The sequence below is a fragment of the Lycium barbarum genome, chromosome 10 (genome assembly GCF_019175385.1).
Source record: "Lycium barbarum isolate Lr01 chromosome 10, ASM1917538v2, whole genome shotgun sequence".
In the NCBI taxonomy this organism is placed as follows: Eukaryota; Viridiplantae; Streptophyta; class Magnoliopsida; order Solanales; family Solanaceae; genus Lycium; species Lycium barbarum.
In genome coordinates, this window is record NC_083346.1 from 40,674,883 (window position 1) to 40,692,747 (window position 17,865).

Consider the following 17,865-nt stretch of genomic DNA (forward strand, 5'->3'; position numbering starts at 1 on the left):
TCTAATATAGGCACTGAATGGGAAGACTGAGATTAAGCTGCACTCTGGGACTCACTTTCCTCTACTACCGGTGGCGGTGCTTTTTCAGACCGTTTTTTTGCCACCGCCTTGCCCTTTTGGGCTGCTGTAGCCATTCTCTTTACAGGCATCTCTGAAATACACAACACACGGTTAAGGAACAAAAAGTTCTTATATCATAGCTCTATCGCACGATTCTTATGAAGAAAGAAGGTCATTTATTCCTAAAATGCCCGTAGTCTCTTGTTTATAAGTGTGGCGCGCAACACACCCATAACTAAGACTCTACTAGACACCGCTCGTAGACACACCCTAGGACTGAACTGCTTTGATACCACTTTTGTCACGACTCGACTAGGGGGGGGGGACCGCGACGAGCACCCGGTGCTAGCCCACCCGAGCACCCCTTAGCATGCCTTTACACTTACATCTAGGTGAGCCACTTACTTAAACATACATTTCTATTCATCAATCATACTAGTCCCATTGGATGACAATACCTTTATATCATCGTTGGCATCTATGCCATATCAATGTACATAAGCCGACAAAGCTAACAAAATGATATACAAAAATATAGGCCGACAAGACAAGACATATCTAACCATATAAACATGTCTACGAGCCTCTAAGGAAAGTATGTTATAACATATAGGCGGGACAGGACCGCACTATGCCCATAATTATGTACACAAAAGAATAAGTACCCAAAAGCTATAGCTCCGAATGAAGTGGAGCTATGCTATGTAGTCTCTGAGAATGTAGCTATGGATCAAGTCTGTCTCCCTGTGCACCTGCAGCATGACGCAGCGTCCACAAACAAAAGGACGTCAGTACGAAGAATGTACCGAGTATGTAAAGCATGATCAATATCAACATAGAAGCATATTATACAACATATGAAATAGTATAGGATGGGAGATAGTAATATCATCATCATAAGCACTTACTTGCCTTTCATAGGAACTTACCAATTCTAATGCATAGTTGTGTACATACATCCATATCCGTATCCGTACTCATATCCGTATTATGTTCGTATTCATACTTACATCTATATCATATACATAATCATATCATATACATAACATTTACATAGCATGCCCGACCACGAAGGTTCGGTGTTTCATACATACTTGGCCAACCAAGGCTCAAGGGTACACATACCTGGCCCTACTAAGGCTTTAGTGTTACATCTACCTGGCCCTACCAAGGCTTCAGGGTTATCCGTACCATCTGCAGAGGTGTGCGCGCGTTACATAATCATATACATATTCTACCTGGCCTTATAAGCTCGGGGTTTCATAATAGTCATACATAGTTACGTATACATAATAGTTCATGAGCATTTATACTATTAACATCACTATCATCATCGGCATCGCTATCATCATTCATTACATCTATCTTTATAGGCTTACTCGTCATATGAGGAACTTAGTACAATCGTAGCATATCAAGAATCGTGAGCTCAATAGCTCGGAAGATCGAATCATTTGAAAGACATCATAGACTTATAGAAGATTTAGATGTTTGGCCAAAGAACCATGCCTTATGAACGAAGGGTTAGCCTTACATACCTTTCCGTTCAACTATTTACCACTTGCACGTTCTCCTTCAACGCTCGCGTTTCTACCTTGATTAAAGTCATACTATCATTAGAAGTCGATAGCTAGCATACATGACTAAAACTAGAGAAAATCGGAAAGCGTCTCCTTTATTTATACGACATTCCTCCATAGCATATATCAACTCCCAAACATCAATAATAATATTCACAATATCATCACAATAGCCTTTATTCACCTACATTATCCTTACTCCTCATTTCACCCCAATTCATCCATATTCATGGTCATATCACACAATTTCGTTCATTCATATACAAAGTCTATTTCACGTTCTCAATGTCATTTATAGTTTGATCATAATCATAATGTATCAAGAGTCATAACTCAATCCAAACATTTACTCAAAAGTGACATTATTCCCACATTCATGACCCATTTCCTATTTCTCCATATAATCCAAGTGTTTCAACATTCAAGTACCTTAAACAACAAGGAAATGTCATAAAACTTACCTTAGATGGTGTAGGAATGAACCTTGGTGCAAACACTTCACTTAGGAAAAACCCTAGTTTCACCTTCACTTGGATTTCTTACTTTGGATGAACTCTAATGGGTTTTTCACACTTGATTCACTTAGTCTGATGTAGATGATCACTAATATCTCTTGAATTTGTGTGAAATAAATGTAGAGAGATGTTTTAGATAGAAGGGGTGAAATGTGGAAATGAAATAATGAACTTGGTCCCTTTTTTAATAACCATAAAATTTGATCTGTTGGGACATTTTTACGGATATTTATACGGCCCGTATAAACTTATACGGTCCGTATAAATGACCGTGAAATGGACCTTTCATTCACTCGTCTCTGTGACCATTATACGGGCCATTATATGGGCCGTATAAATTTATACGGTCCGTATAACTGACCATATAATCCCACCAGTGAGTGATCTTCACTGTTATGGTTCTGCGGTCTATTATACGGTCCGTATAATGAGCCGTATAACCCATCAGTCCACTGAACTTGTTCTCGCTACTTCGTTTGATCTCCAATCCTTATAGGATCTTCTTAACACTTTATCAACACTTCATTAACAATCTAAGGGACGTTATAACTCTTCCCCAAAACATCATTAAGCCGTCATCAACTTGTTACTCATAATTCTCGCCCGTTACCTATCGTATGGCTTGCCTTCTCTTGACAAATTTCTCATCTAACATCGGATGTCTTTGAAATCTTACTTAGGGTCATCAAATGTCATTATTACACTTCGTGCTCTTCGTTAGCCCATTCGCTGTGCATCAACGGGAAATTTTCCGAGGTGTAACAATCACATGGCATCAAGCTAGCAACAATAGAATAATCAAGTCACAACACAACAGGTTGGCTAACCCCAATCACACAACAGGGCCCAACCTAAGACAATATCAAACCCAAATTTATACCTGAAGGTTTACATGTTGTCTCCAACAATATCATAATGTAACATAAACCCAATCAATTTCATCATTAAAAACCTAGATAGAAAATACATTAAACCCACTTTTAATCTTCCATTACTAATGAACTAACAAGGAAAAAGGGGTTCTAGATGATGAGGAATAATGAATTACCAAGAAGGTTAGGAGGAATTACCACCAACAATCCACTAGAATAGTTCCCAAGAACAAAAATTTTGGAATGGTATTAAATGATAGACTAAGGGCTTTTAACACTTCATTTAATGAACTAATTGCCCGTCACCCACTTTCGCGACACTACTACCACTACAGCGGTGCCATGACCGCTACAGCAGTCATGCCCTATTGGCAAAGACCGCTTCAGCGGCAGGGTGAACGCACTCGTGGCCTCAGAATTTCCAACGAAGGTCTCATTGACAGAGTCAACCCTCGATACCTCATTTCTAACTTCCCAACCTAAGTCCCAAAATGAATTCGAGTGCATTGGAAACCGAACCAGATATACATACAAGTTCTAACGACCATCCGAACCTCTTAGAATCGATAAATTTTTGAAAAAGATTCGCTTACCCATAAGTCAACTTTGGGTCAACTCTTTTTCATTTTAAGCCCAAATTTCACAAAAAGCCGCTCGAATCAGATCTAAACACCTCAAGAAGCGTGTCAACGGTCCCCTTGGGTAAAAAATAAGCTCACTAAGCTCGGAAAGAGGCGAAAGTGTTAGAAAGACTGTAACGACCAAACGGGTCGTTACATCAGATACCAATTAGACCATCGCTCGTCCTCGAGCGACGAAGGGAAAAAAGTAGGGAAATACCTGAATCAGTGAAAAATTAGGGATATCGTCTACGCATGTCAGACTCAATCTCCCAAGTAGCCTCCTCAACAGGATGATGCTTCCACTGCACCTTCACAGATGCGATCTCTTTCGATCTCAATTTTTGAACCTGCCTATTCAAGATCGCAATAGGCTACTCCTCATAGGTCAAATTCTCATCAAGTAATATTAAATCCCAACGAACAATGTAAGTAATGTCAGCGTGGTACTTCTTTCGCATAGAAACATAAAAAATCGGATGAACTCTCGCCAAACCTGGTTATAAAGCTAACTTATAAGCAACATAGCTCACACGGTCAATAATCTCAAACGGGCCAGTATACCTGGGGCTCAACTTGCCCTTCTTCCCAAACCGCATAACACCCTTCATAGGTGAAATTTTCAATAGAACCTGGTCACCAATAGAAAACTCTAAATCTCGGACCTACCGGTCCGCATACATCTTCTGCCGACTCTGAGCTGCTAAAAGCTTGGCCGAATAACTCTCACTCTATCAAGGGACTCTCTCAATATATCCGTACCCCAATATCGAACCTCAAACCCATCAAACTATCCAACCGAAGATCTACACCTCCTACCATGTAAGGCCTCAAAAGGCGCCATGCTAATACTCAAATGATAACTATTGTTATACGCAAACTCTACCAATGGTAAGTGTTAATCCCAATGACCACCAAAATCAATAACACACGCTCTCAACATGTCCTCGAGCACCTGAATAGTGCACTCGGATTGGCCATCGGTCTGGGGATGAAAAGTTGTACTGAGATCCAATCGGGTACCCAACACCACATGAAAAGACCTCCAGAATCAGGAAATGAAGATAGTACACCGATATGATACGATAGAAAAAGGAACCCATGCATCCTCATAATATCCCGAATGTATAACTTGGCTAACTTCTCTGCAGTATAAGAAACCTGAACCGGAACAAAGTGAGCTGACTTAGTCAACCGATAAACTATCACCCAAATGGAATCAAATTTCCCTAGGGTCTTCGAAAGACCCACAATAAAATCCATGGAAATCCTCTCCCACTTCCACTCGAGAATGGACATCCTCTGAAGTACACCGCCGGGTCGCTAGTGCTCTTACTTTACCTGCTGACAATTCCCACACTTAACCATAAAATCAACTATGTCCCTCTTCATTAGACGCCACCAATAGTGTTGTCTTAAATCACAGTACATCTTTGTCGCCCCCGGATGAATAGAATAGCGAGAGCTATGAGCCTCAGACAAGATCAACTGAATCAAATCTCCAACACGAGGAACATGCACGCATCCCTTAATCCTCAAAATGCCCTCAGGATCAATCATGGCCTTTTGGCCTCACCCCTCAAAATTCTATCTTGAATCTTGCTCAACTAAGCATCCTCAAACTGATGAGTCCTGATCTGCTACAATAAAGATGACCTCGCTTATACACAAGTCAAAACCCTGCCTGGGGCTGAAATATCAAGGCGAACGAAGTTGTTGGCCAGAGTCTGAACCTTCATGACCAATAGACGCTCAAAAATAATTAAACGAGCTAAACTCCTCATACTCACTGCCTTGCAGCTCAAGGCATCAACCACCACATTGCCTTTTCCGGGATGACGAAAAATAGAGATGTTATAGTCCTTTAGGAGCTCCACCTATCGAAACTGCCTAGAATTAAGATCTCTCTGGGTAAACATATGCTGAAGACTACGGTGATCGGTGAAACCGCACAATGGACACCGTACAAATAGTGCCTCCAAATCTTCAAAGCGAAGACCACGGCCAACAACTCCAAGTCATGGGTAGGGTAATTCTTCTCATGAATCTTCAACTAACGTGAGGCATAAGCTATCACTCTACCCTCCTGTATCAGCACCGTACCCAAACCCATACGGGATGGATCACAATAGACCGTGAAATCCTTACCCTCCACGAGCAATGCTATGATCGAGCTGAAGTCAAAAGAAGCTTGAGTTTTTGAAAGCTCTCATCATAATCATCTAACCACTGGAAGGGAACATCCTTCTGAGTTAATCTGGTCAAAGATGAAGCAATAGCAGCAAAACCCTTCACAAAGCGGTGGTAATAGCTGGCCAAACCCACAATACTACGAACCTCGATAACAGTAGTAGGCCTCGCCCAACCTCTCACAGCCTCAATCTTCTACGGGTCAACCATAATCCAATCCTTGGACACAACATGGCCCAAGAATGCCGCAAACTCCAATCAAAACTCAAACTTTGAAAACTTAGCAAACAAGTTATGCTTCTTCAACAACCCAAGAACAGTACGAAGATGGCTCTCATGCTCCTCCCTACCCTTGGAATACACCAAGATATTATCAATAAATACAATCATGAAGGAATCAAGGAATGGCCTAAAGATACCATTCACTAAAGTCATAAATGCAGCCGCGGCATTGGTAAGCCTAAAAGATATCACTAGAAACTCATAGTGTCCATATCTCGTCCGAAAGTCTGTCTTCGGAATATCCTCTGCCCTGATCTTCAACTGGTGATATCCTAAACACAAATCAATCTTTAAAATTACCAAACCACCCTGAAGCTGGTCAAACAAATCATCAATACGAGGCATAGGGCACTTGTTCCGAATGGTAACCTTGTTCAGCTGGCGATAATCAATGCACATCCTCATGGTCCCATCTTTCTTCTTCACAAATAACATAGGAACACCCCAAGGGGAGACGCTCAGTCTAATGAAACCTTTGCTCAACAAATCCTGTAACTGCTTCTTAAGCTCTCTTAACTCAGCAGGTGCCATCCGATATGGCGGAATAGAAATAGGGTGAGTCCCCAGATCCAAGTCAATGCAGAAATCAATGTCGCGATCGGGTGTCATACCCGGCAGATCAGATGGGAATACCTCCGCAAACTTGCTCATAACAGGAATGGACTCAAGGGGTGGAGATGCAACAGTCGTGTCTCGTACATGAGCCAGATAGGCTAAACACCCCTTATTGACTAACTTCTTCACTTGAAGGAAGGAAATGATCTTCTTCGGAGCGGGACTAGGAGTACCCCTCCACTAAAGTCTAGGAATGCCCGGCATAGCTAAAGTAACTATCTTGGCATGACAGTCCAATATTGCGTGATAAGGAGAAAGCAGGACATACCCAAGATAATATCAAAGTCCATCATATCAAGAATCATCAAATCTACCCAAGTGTCACGACCCGACTGGGGGCCATGACGGGTACCCGGGGCTAACCACCGAGCACCACTCATTCTATTGCTTAAAATTAAGCGTACATTCATTAATATAATACTCAATCATAGGAAAACCATTTTTCATTTGGAAACATAATTACATTTATATACATACGCCCTTCGGCTATCAAAATAATATACGTACAATAGTGACATCGTGAGACCATGCAACTCACACATACGTATCTACGAGCCTCTAGTAGACTACTAGACATATGGACGGGACAAGACCCCGTCATTCCCAAAACATATATATACAATAGCAAATCACTGGCACCTCCGGAATAATAGAGTGCTCTCAAAAAGTCTGCTTATCGGCTTCTATAGATCTGGGTTGCCTCCCTGTCTACCTGTGGGCATGAACACAGCGTCCAAAGAAAATGGACGTCAGTACGAATATTTTACTGAGTAGGTAAGGCATGAATGAAATGAACATAATAGAGAAATGATAAGACATAAGATGAAGACATAACCTGCGTAACTTTTAAGGGAGGATACCTTTCATGCCTATATCGTATATAATCATAGTACATGTATCATCATAGCGCATACATCATCGTATCATACATATATCATAATACTGTATCCGCTCGTACACATTAAACATTATCCATATTCGGCCACGTAGTGGCTCGACAATATCCGTATTCGGCCACATAGTGGCTCGACAATAGCACATACATGTCTTCCGTACCCGGCCATAACAAGGCTCGGTATATCTCATCATCATCATTGCTATCACATATATCTCATAAGCTTATCATAACTTTCCATAAGGCATACATTTGAATTTAAAGACAATCTATAACAATATCGGGGTGACATAAGGTCGAGAACCCCCGATTACATTATGGATCATTCATAAACATTCTGCCACACCTTGAAGGAATTAGCATATATGGTGAGTGTATACAACAAGCAACATCAATAGATCATAGTTAACATCGTTAGCTTTGTAGAAACATTATACCATGAGCTCTAGAATCTTTACACTTAAGCTCATCATCTTCATTATCGTGCTCATAATGTATCTCTTATCATTACCTCATATGGTTATTCATGAACATAGACTCTCAGTTTCTGGAATATAAGAAAGTCATGGAGAGGTAGGGAAAATATTATTATAGGAACTATATAAGGATCATTAGCTTCGTAGGAATGTCATATCTTGAGCTTTAGGACTTCTAGACTTATATTCATCATCAGTATTGTCATGCTCGTAACATATCTCTTTTCTTTATCTTGTATGAAGCTCTTTATAATCATAGACTCATAGTTTTAGATACGTAGGAAAAATCATGAAGAAGGAGGAAATATCATATCATAAGATTCATGCCTTAGAAAGAAGGGACTAGCTTTACATACCTCTTTTGTTTAACAATTTCTATCGCTTGATTGTTCTCCTTCAATGCTCACGTTTCTACCTTCAAGAGAATTCGCATTCACATTAGCTAATCGATTATATGAACGTGCTTACTAGAGCTAGAGAAAATCGGGTAGCATTTCCTTTGTTTATACAACCTTCCCCATATTGTATATCAACTCCTAAACATTTATAATAACGTTCACAATATCATAACCAACAATCGTCATTTATCTACATTACCCTCATTTCACAATTCCTCTTCAATTCATCCATAATCATGGTCATAGTATACTAGTACATTTTCTGACTTATAATGCTTACCCCATGTCTTTAATATCATTTGTAACATAAACATATCATAACACATCAAGAATCATGACTCAATTCAAGCTATCACTCAAAATGACACTACTGCCACATTCATCACCCATTTTTCTATATTCTTCTACAATCCAAGTGTTTTAACTTTTCAATACCTTAAACAACATGTAAATACCATAAAACTTACCTTAGATGGTGTAGGAATGAGCTTTGAGTAGAAACTCCTCCCTTGAGCAAAACCCTAGTCTCACCTCCAAAGAGATTTCTTGTCTTGGAGAACCCTAGTGAGTTTCTTGCACTTGATTCTCTTGGATTTATTGTCACGACCCAGCTAGGGGCCGCGACGGGTACCCATGGCTAGCCATCGAGCACCACTCGAGCTACTACTCATCTTACTCACTTAATGCTCTTTTACCAACTTTATACACTAATTGTAGGAAAATCATATTTTATATGGAAACATAAATGCTTTATACACATTTGCCTCTCGGCCATCAAAATAATATATACACATAATAGCATCTTGTGAGACCATCTAACCCACACTGCGTATCTACGAGCCTCTACTAACATACTAAACATATAGACAGAACGAGACTCCACCGTGCCCAAAATATGCATATAAACCAAAAGGAGAATCACAAGCACCTCCGAACGATAAAGTGCTCTCAATCAGCTGACAGCTACTAAGAATCTGGATCAAGCTCACCTCCATGTCTACCTGTGGGCATGAACACAGCGTCCAAAGAAAACGGACGTCAGTACGAATATTGTACTGAGTATGAGAGGCATGAACAATGAAGAAAGAAAACAATAATATAATGAGGACATCAATATGAAACATCTGGATCTGAGTGACAATCATAAGAGAAGTAATGCATGCTATCTTACTCATACTCATCATCATATCATATATGCATAATATGTAAACTGCCCATCCATATTGGAACGGTGTGATAATCAATAACAATAGCCCGCGTCCAGGCCTCCCGCGTCCGGGGTACCATCTCATGCCGCCCACTAGTGGTGTCTGCCCATGCCAAATGGTCATGGTGTATCCGTATAGCTGCCTGCCTTAGCGGTGACTGCCCGGCCAACTAGGCACGGTGTGATATTATCATAACATGCTCATATTATTATAGCATGCATAAACCTCAAGATCAACTATACTCTATCGGGGTGACGTAAGGTTGTGATCCCCCGATTTCATTATGGAGCAATGATTGAAATTCTGCTCACCTTGAAGGAATTAATACATAAGGTGAGTGTAAGCAATAAATAACATCATTATCAATATGGCATCATCATATCATATCTCTTATCTTACATAGACGTTTATGGAAATAGGCTTTTAGCTTTCCAGAAAATAGGAACTCCTTGAGAGGAAGGAAACTTAGGCTATAGGATTCATGCCATTAGAAAGAAAGGACTAGCCTCACATACCTTTGTCGTTTAGCTGACCTATCGTTTGTTTTCTCTCCTTAATGTCACGTCGCTACCTTCACGAAAGAATCCGTATTAACGTTAGTTAGTCGACTTAAGAAATGCGTCACTATTTCTAGAGAAAGTTGGGCAGCACTTCCTTTACTTATACTACTTTTCCCATAGTCCATATCAACTCCCAACGTTCTCAACATCATCCACAATATTACAATCAACAACCATCACTTATATATTCACCACATTCCACGATTTTTCTCTAATTTCACCATATTTGTCCTTATAACTCATTATTGTGTTTTCACGCATTTAATACTTGTTTCATGATACAAACATCATTTATAACGTATTTATAATCACAACACGTCACATTCATGATTCCATTCCACTATCATTCAATGGTGACACTATTCACCCATTCAAGACCCATTTCCCATGTCTTTCTACACTTCAAGCTTCCTAGTTTCCTAATACCTTAAATAACATGATAAAGTCATAAAACATACCTTAGATGATGGTGGAACAATTCTTGAGTAGTAATACTCTTTTATACTAAAAACCCAACTTCACTTCCTTCGCAATTTCTTGGTATAGATGAACTTTGGTGAGTTTCACACTCTTGACTTCATGGATTTGGGTGTTATTGATCTTGATTTTCACTTGCATTCTTGTATTGGAAGAGTTTTGGAATGTTCTAGATAGAGATTGGGTCGTGGAGAGAGAAGGGGAAATAAATAAAATGGACTTGGATCATTATTTTATAAAGTTGAAATCTGTCCCGACATCATTATACGGTCCATTATACGGTCCGTATAAATTTATACGGTCCGTATAATCGATCGTAAAACTGTTCCAGTGATTACCCTTTTCCGTGTCAATTTGACGGTGCATTATACGGGCAGTATAATTTTATACGGTCCGTATAATTGACCGTAAAATCATCCCTTCACCAACCTCATTCTGCCTCATTCTTTGACTCTTTTACGGTTCATTATATGGCCGTAAAAGCATTATACGGTCCGTATAATCGACCGCCACCAGTTCACTGAATCTCGTTTCCATCACTTCGCTTCATCTCCGACCCTTATGGAACCTTCTTAACAATTGTTTAACACCTCAATACCAATCTAAAGGACGTTGTCCCTCGTCAAAACACCATATAAGTCGTACCCTTCATTGGCCTAATCACTGTACGCTAGCGGGGGGAATTTCCAAGGTGTAACATTTATGATATGAAACTTTTATTTGTCTTGAATGTTTGTTGGTGACATATTTAGAACCCTCTATAACTCTTGAGAGAGATGAAGAAGTAGAAAGAATGAGAAAATAAAAATGGGAACATGTATTTATAATTGCAAATTAATCAGTCCATCGGGCATTATACGGACCACTTATACGGTCCGTATAACCATGTACGGTCTGTATAAGTGTCTGTGGTTCATGGCTATGAGAAACATTCTTTCTGTTGGGTTATACGGACCCTTATACGGTCCGTATAAAATTCTACGGTCCATATAAGGTGGCCGTGTAACTCACTGCTTTTCCGAAGTTGTCCTCGTCGTTTCATTTGATCTCCAGTCCTTATGGAACCTCCTTGACACTTGTTTAACACTTCATTACCAATCTAAGGGACATTATACCCCTTTTCCAACATATCATTAAGCCATCATTAACTCGTTACTCGTAAATCCTTTCCGATACATCTCGTATGTCTTGCCTCCTCTTGGCAAACTTTCTTCTCTTACTTTGAATGTCTTTGAAATCTCATTTAGAATCATCAAATTTTATTTCTTACTTATCAAAACATCGCATACGTTGTGCCCTTCGTCAGTCTATTCACTGTGCATGAACGGAAATTTTTTCGAGGTGTAACAACAAGTGTCATGCCCCATAAAAGTAACCAAAAAATGCCGGTAAACTCGATCAACAACCATAGAATCTCCAATTGGAGTAGACACATGAACAGGTATAGCTATGCTATCACAAGGCAAATCCCAATCAACGGCATGATATGCAGACACCTACAAATAAGTGGATCTAGGATCAAATAACACAGATGCTGCTATATGACGAACAGAAATGGTACCTGAGATAACAGCATCTGAGGCCTCTGCCTCAGGCCTACCCGAAAATAAGTAACAATGGGCCCCATCATGCCCAGTTTGAGATTCCCCCCCCCCCTCGCACTCTGGGACTGATCTCTAACTGCCTGGGATCCACCTCTAGAACTCTGAGAACCACTTCAGCCTAACTGAGCACCGCCCCTCTGAGAAGCACCACCTCGACCACCAGACGATGCCGGAGTCCTCAGTGTCTAATAATCCCGTTTGGGCTGGGAACATCACCTAGCAATATGCCCAAACTCTCCACATGAAAGACATATCATAGGGGATGAAGGCTGATAAACTGAAGTTGAGACCCGGATGAAACAACCATGTCTACCAGTCGAGAAAATAAACTCACGGTAGCTCTCTGTCTGGGTGGGTCACTGGGGAAGCCTACAAAGCTGAATGCATAGGGCGGCCGAAATATGGTTGATATGGCCTGTTAGACTGATCGTCGCCCCTCGAACTAAAACAGCCATAACTCCCAGTCTGACACAGTCTCTTGTCACCATCACCTCCAAATGCACGGGCCTTAGCGCCCTCAACCAAAAAAGCATGCTCGATGATGGACTGGAAGGAAGCCCATATAGCCTTCATATGAAGGCCATGAATCTAAAGTGAACCGACTAGCCCACCAATAAAATGCATAATCCTGTCAGGCTCAGTAGGGATCAAAAGAGTAGAATAATGGGTCAGATACAGATAGCGGGTCACATAGGCCTCCACAGACATACCCCTCTGCTAAAGATGTAGGAACTCCTCCCTACGCACCTCTCTGAAAGACCAAGGCACATACTTCTCAAGGAAGACCTGGTAGAACTAAGTCCAAGTCAGGGGAGGAGAACCCCCAGGTCTGCAGGCCAAAAAATACCTTCACCAAGTCTTCGCGTCGCCACGTAACTAGTAGGATAAGTAGTTAACTCCATGGGTCTCCACGATCCCTATCCAATGTAGTAACTCATGCATATTCAAGATGAACTCATAAGCGTCCTCAGAAGAAGTACCCGAAAACCTCAGCGGCTCCAACTTCCTGAACCTCCCAACAAGATCCTGATCAGACATGGTCATAACAGCGCAATCCATAGGCCTAAGATCATCACCCGAGGCTGATACATCATCAATATGGGGAGCTATAGCTGTACCGGGGTATGCTACCTTAGTAGGTCTCTGCTTAGGATTCTGTGCCCCAACTCTTGTCTGTGTATCTCTGCCAGAAGTAGTAACACCAGTGGCAGCCTGCTGGGCATCTAGATAAAGTAAGACTTTGGCCATAGTATCCTACATAGCCTGATCAAAAGTAACCTCGAGCTGTGTCCGTGCTCAGACCACATCCTCTGCGACCTGGTCTCGATCCTGCTGATCCTCAGGCTCTGGAGAAGGAGATCTCTCGCACCGCTGTCCTACTGCAGGAACCCTGCCGCTGGGTGGGGCAGCCCTACAGCCTCTAGCTCTACCGCGTCCTCGGACTTTCATTCACCGTCTGGTGATAGCCACAGTTGCGGGCTCTAGTAACTGAACTCGAGCTATAGTAACTGACCTCGAGCTATAGTATCTCGAGTCCACACCATCTATGAGAGAAGAGATGAGAGTCAGATACCAATTTGATTATTCCAGATATCAGTTAGAATAAAGTGGTACGAAAGACTGAAAGAAAGTGAGATTTCCTAAATGTCCTATAGCCTCTCGCGGATAAATACGGAGCTCATCATATAAATCCATGAGACTCTACTAGACACGCTCTTGTGTTATAGACCGGGTAACCTAGGGCTCTAGTACTAACTTGCCACGACGCCACTTGGCTAAGCTGTGCTGGCACTTACCTTTTCCACTTCGGGTAGCGAATCCTTACCCCAATGATAATCAAGGCATAAATCAATTGAGTGGAAAATAATAAATCATGTAAGTCTTATAATAATAGTATAGAAGAAGTCCGGAAATAAGAAAATACATCCAAGGTCTGGTCTAAGCCATACAAGAGCATATATATCCGAAATATACAAGTCTGGAAATATAATAATAATTATACATCAAATCTATATGTCTCAGAATAGGAAGGTAAGTCATAAATAAGAAGAGTCTTCAAGGCAGCGGACGTCTTGTGCTCACCCTGTAGACTCAAAGAAATCCTGATAGCAACTATCAGCCACGAGAGATGGAAAAAGATCCAACCTGGAACTCTGCACTCATAAAAGAATGCAACAAGTGCAGGTCAGTACAAAATCACAATACTGGTAGCTATCATAAGCCGACTAAGTATAGGTAACATAATTCAGACAACAAGGTGAGATAAGCAAAAAAATCATCAAGTATAAGCCAATCAAAAGTCAGAACCAATACACATCATCACCTAAATTGTAGCATCTAAACCCAAATATGTCAAGTTGCAATATGTCCAATTCGAATCCGATCAACACAAGTAAATCACTAGATCATCATAAAATAACCATAACATAAAGCAACGGAATAATGTATGATTCCAAATGCAATGCTGTGTACACATGTACTCTGGACGAAAGTATTGACGTCTCGGTAGCACAACCCAAGGTGACTCCCAAAGTCTAAGTGCCACTCGTCCCAGATCTTTGCCCAACAGACAGACGAGACTCCAAATAGTTGCCCATGGAGTATTTCATCAGCACCACCCCGGGGGACCCGTGGAGCCCATGCAGTCACTTAATCCACGATTCCGGGACAAACATCGGATATCGGACTCTCATGTCACTCTCATCCAAACCGAGCCCAGCTCATCACAGTGTTTTCATCAAGTATCAACAATGTATCAACAGTATATCATGAGGGATGAGAATGCGTGCAATGTATGTGTCAACATCAACAATCAGATCAATATCACAAGTACCAAACATGGGTACGCCAACAATATCATTAAAGACTACAAGAGTCGTTAAGAACTCTATCCTCGTATCATCATCAACAAGTAAGGTACTACAATATCATGATCAAAATGTAACGCAACATCTACTATCATCATGTGGCATCAAGCCAGCAATAATAGAACAATCAAGTCATAACACAACGGGGTGGCTAACCCCAATCACACAACAGGGCCCAACCTATGTTACAACCCGTACTTTCGGAGAAGCACTTATTAAATTTGAACGTAATTATGTCGAGCTATGTCTAGGTAAAACTACTTTGGATTATGAGAACGAAGCATTATCAAGTATATTGTTTGAGTAAAGGATGAATTATGATCTTGTAAGTCGTAACCGGGAAGGACAACCTTGGAACCAAAGGACATGACCATTATCAAGCATGATTAATGATAAATATCATGTATGGAGAGTTTTGGAAGATTCCAGGGTCAAGCAAATCGAAGAAAATAAGTTTATGGAAAATTTGGAAAAATTGTTAGAGTTTTTGACAGAATTTTGGGTCAACTTTTGAGGGCTATGTCTCCTGGTATATTAGGAGTTTTAAGGTGTTTAAAAATTCTAAAATGAATTTCATCGAGTCTAGTTTCCAACGCAACAAACCACTCATCAATATGACATCGGAGTAGAGAATTATGAACGTTACAAATTAGGCTAACGGAGCAGAATCGCACTGCTACAGTACCCGACCCAACACACCTATAAATACCCCTCTAACCCATCGTTTTTTTCACCATATTCTCATCCCCCACACTGCTAAAGAACTCTTGAGGGCTCCATAACTCTCTATAATTTTCCATAATATTCCATAATCCTCCATAACCTTACATAATCTTCCATAACCTTTCCATATTCTTAAGAGAGAATACCAACATCAAAACCTCAAAGAAAATCCACGGAAGATAATTGTTCTTGTTCCTCTTTAAGCTGGTGATGATCTTGATCTTGGAAGGGGGTGAATAAAGTGAAATTCTTCTACTATATTGTATGTTCTTCCTATTATTTACATGATTGAGATGATGTAAAGATTTAGTAAGTCTTAGAGAGGAAAGAACCATAGGAAAAAAATCATAAAGTGTTGAATTGAAGTTGATGGCGATGAGGTGAATTTGAAAGGAGATTTTGGATTAATTTTAGATTAAAGTAAATATAATTCTTGATTATGGTATTATGGATGTTGTTATGGTTGGTTGAAAATTGGAAAAATGTCGTGTGGGATATTTTATGGAATATATTGGTGTTTCTAATATTGTGGTTGATGTTAGTATTGTTGTTGTTGTTGGTGGTTGCTAGATTATGATTTCGGGCTAGGCATATAAATAGGTGAGATGCTGCCCGAATTGCGGCAGATTCTAAAAAGATTTCATTTGAATGCTTAATACAAGTCTATGATATTGAGCCTAATTATAATATGGATGGTTTATGTGCAGAGTTGCGAGCTCAGGAGAATAAACGTAAGTAGTAGGACACTGAAAAGGTAGGTAAGGCTAAACCCTTTCTTTCTAAAGGCTTGATTCCTATGTTAGGATTCCATACATGTTTCCATAACCTTCTTACTTCCAAAAGTTAGAAGTTCATTATTCTTGAAAGCTTCTTACGATGCCAAAGATGAGATGTTTTCTATGATGAACATGAGGATGATGATTTTAATTCTAGAAATTCCAAAGCTTATGATTTAATGCTATTATGAGATTATTGAGATTATTTCATGATTTCCTCGATTTTATTCATTGCTGTTGATCGCACCTTATGTTACTTATTCCTTCAAGGTAAGACATAGCGATGATGGTTGTTCCATAATATAAATCGGAGATTACCGACCTTACGTCACTTCGCTAAAGTGGTAGCTTATGTTTGAACCCTCATGCATGCTATGAGTATAATATGTGTGTAAAGCTATTTTGTGACATTACCAAGTTCTATTATTTCATTTTGTTATTGCACTGCACTCATTATTATGATGTGATGGTAGCTTATGTTTGAACCCTCATGCATGCTATGAGTATAATATGTGTGTAAAGCTATTTTGTGACATTACCAAGTTCCATTATTTCATTTTGTTATTACACTGCACTCATTCTTATGATGTGATGTTTATATATATAAGGCACAGTTGAAAGGGGGCTGCGCTATGGCCTATGATGTGATGTTTATATATATGAGGCACAGTTGACTGGGGGTGACGTTGTGGCCTATGATGTGATGTTTATATATATAAGGCACAGTTGACAGGGGGTGACGCTGTGGCTTATGATGTGATGCTTACATATATAAGGCACAGTTGACAGGGGGTGACACTGTGGCCTATGATGTGCTATTTACATATATAAGGCACAGTTGACAAGTGGTGACGCTGTGGCGTATGATGTGATGTATATATATAACGCACAGTTGACATGGGGTGACGCTGTGACCTATGTTGTGATGTTTTTAGGGGTGACGATGTGGCCTATGTTGTGGAATTTCTATAGATATATGTGTTTTCTTGATATAGCCATAATGATTTAATTTATCTTTGCATATTCATTGAAATGTCTTAGATGTCTACCATGATTTTATGTACATATTGATTTAAAAAGGTTAAAGTTGCATGTATGGTATCCGTCTTTAGAGGCAATCAAATGTACAATTTATCTTTATCTTCTT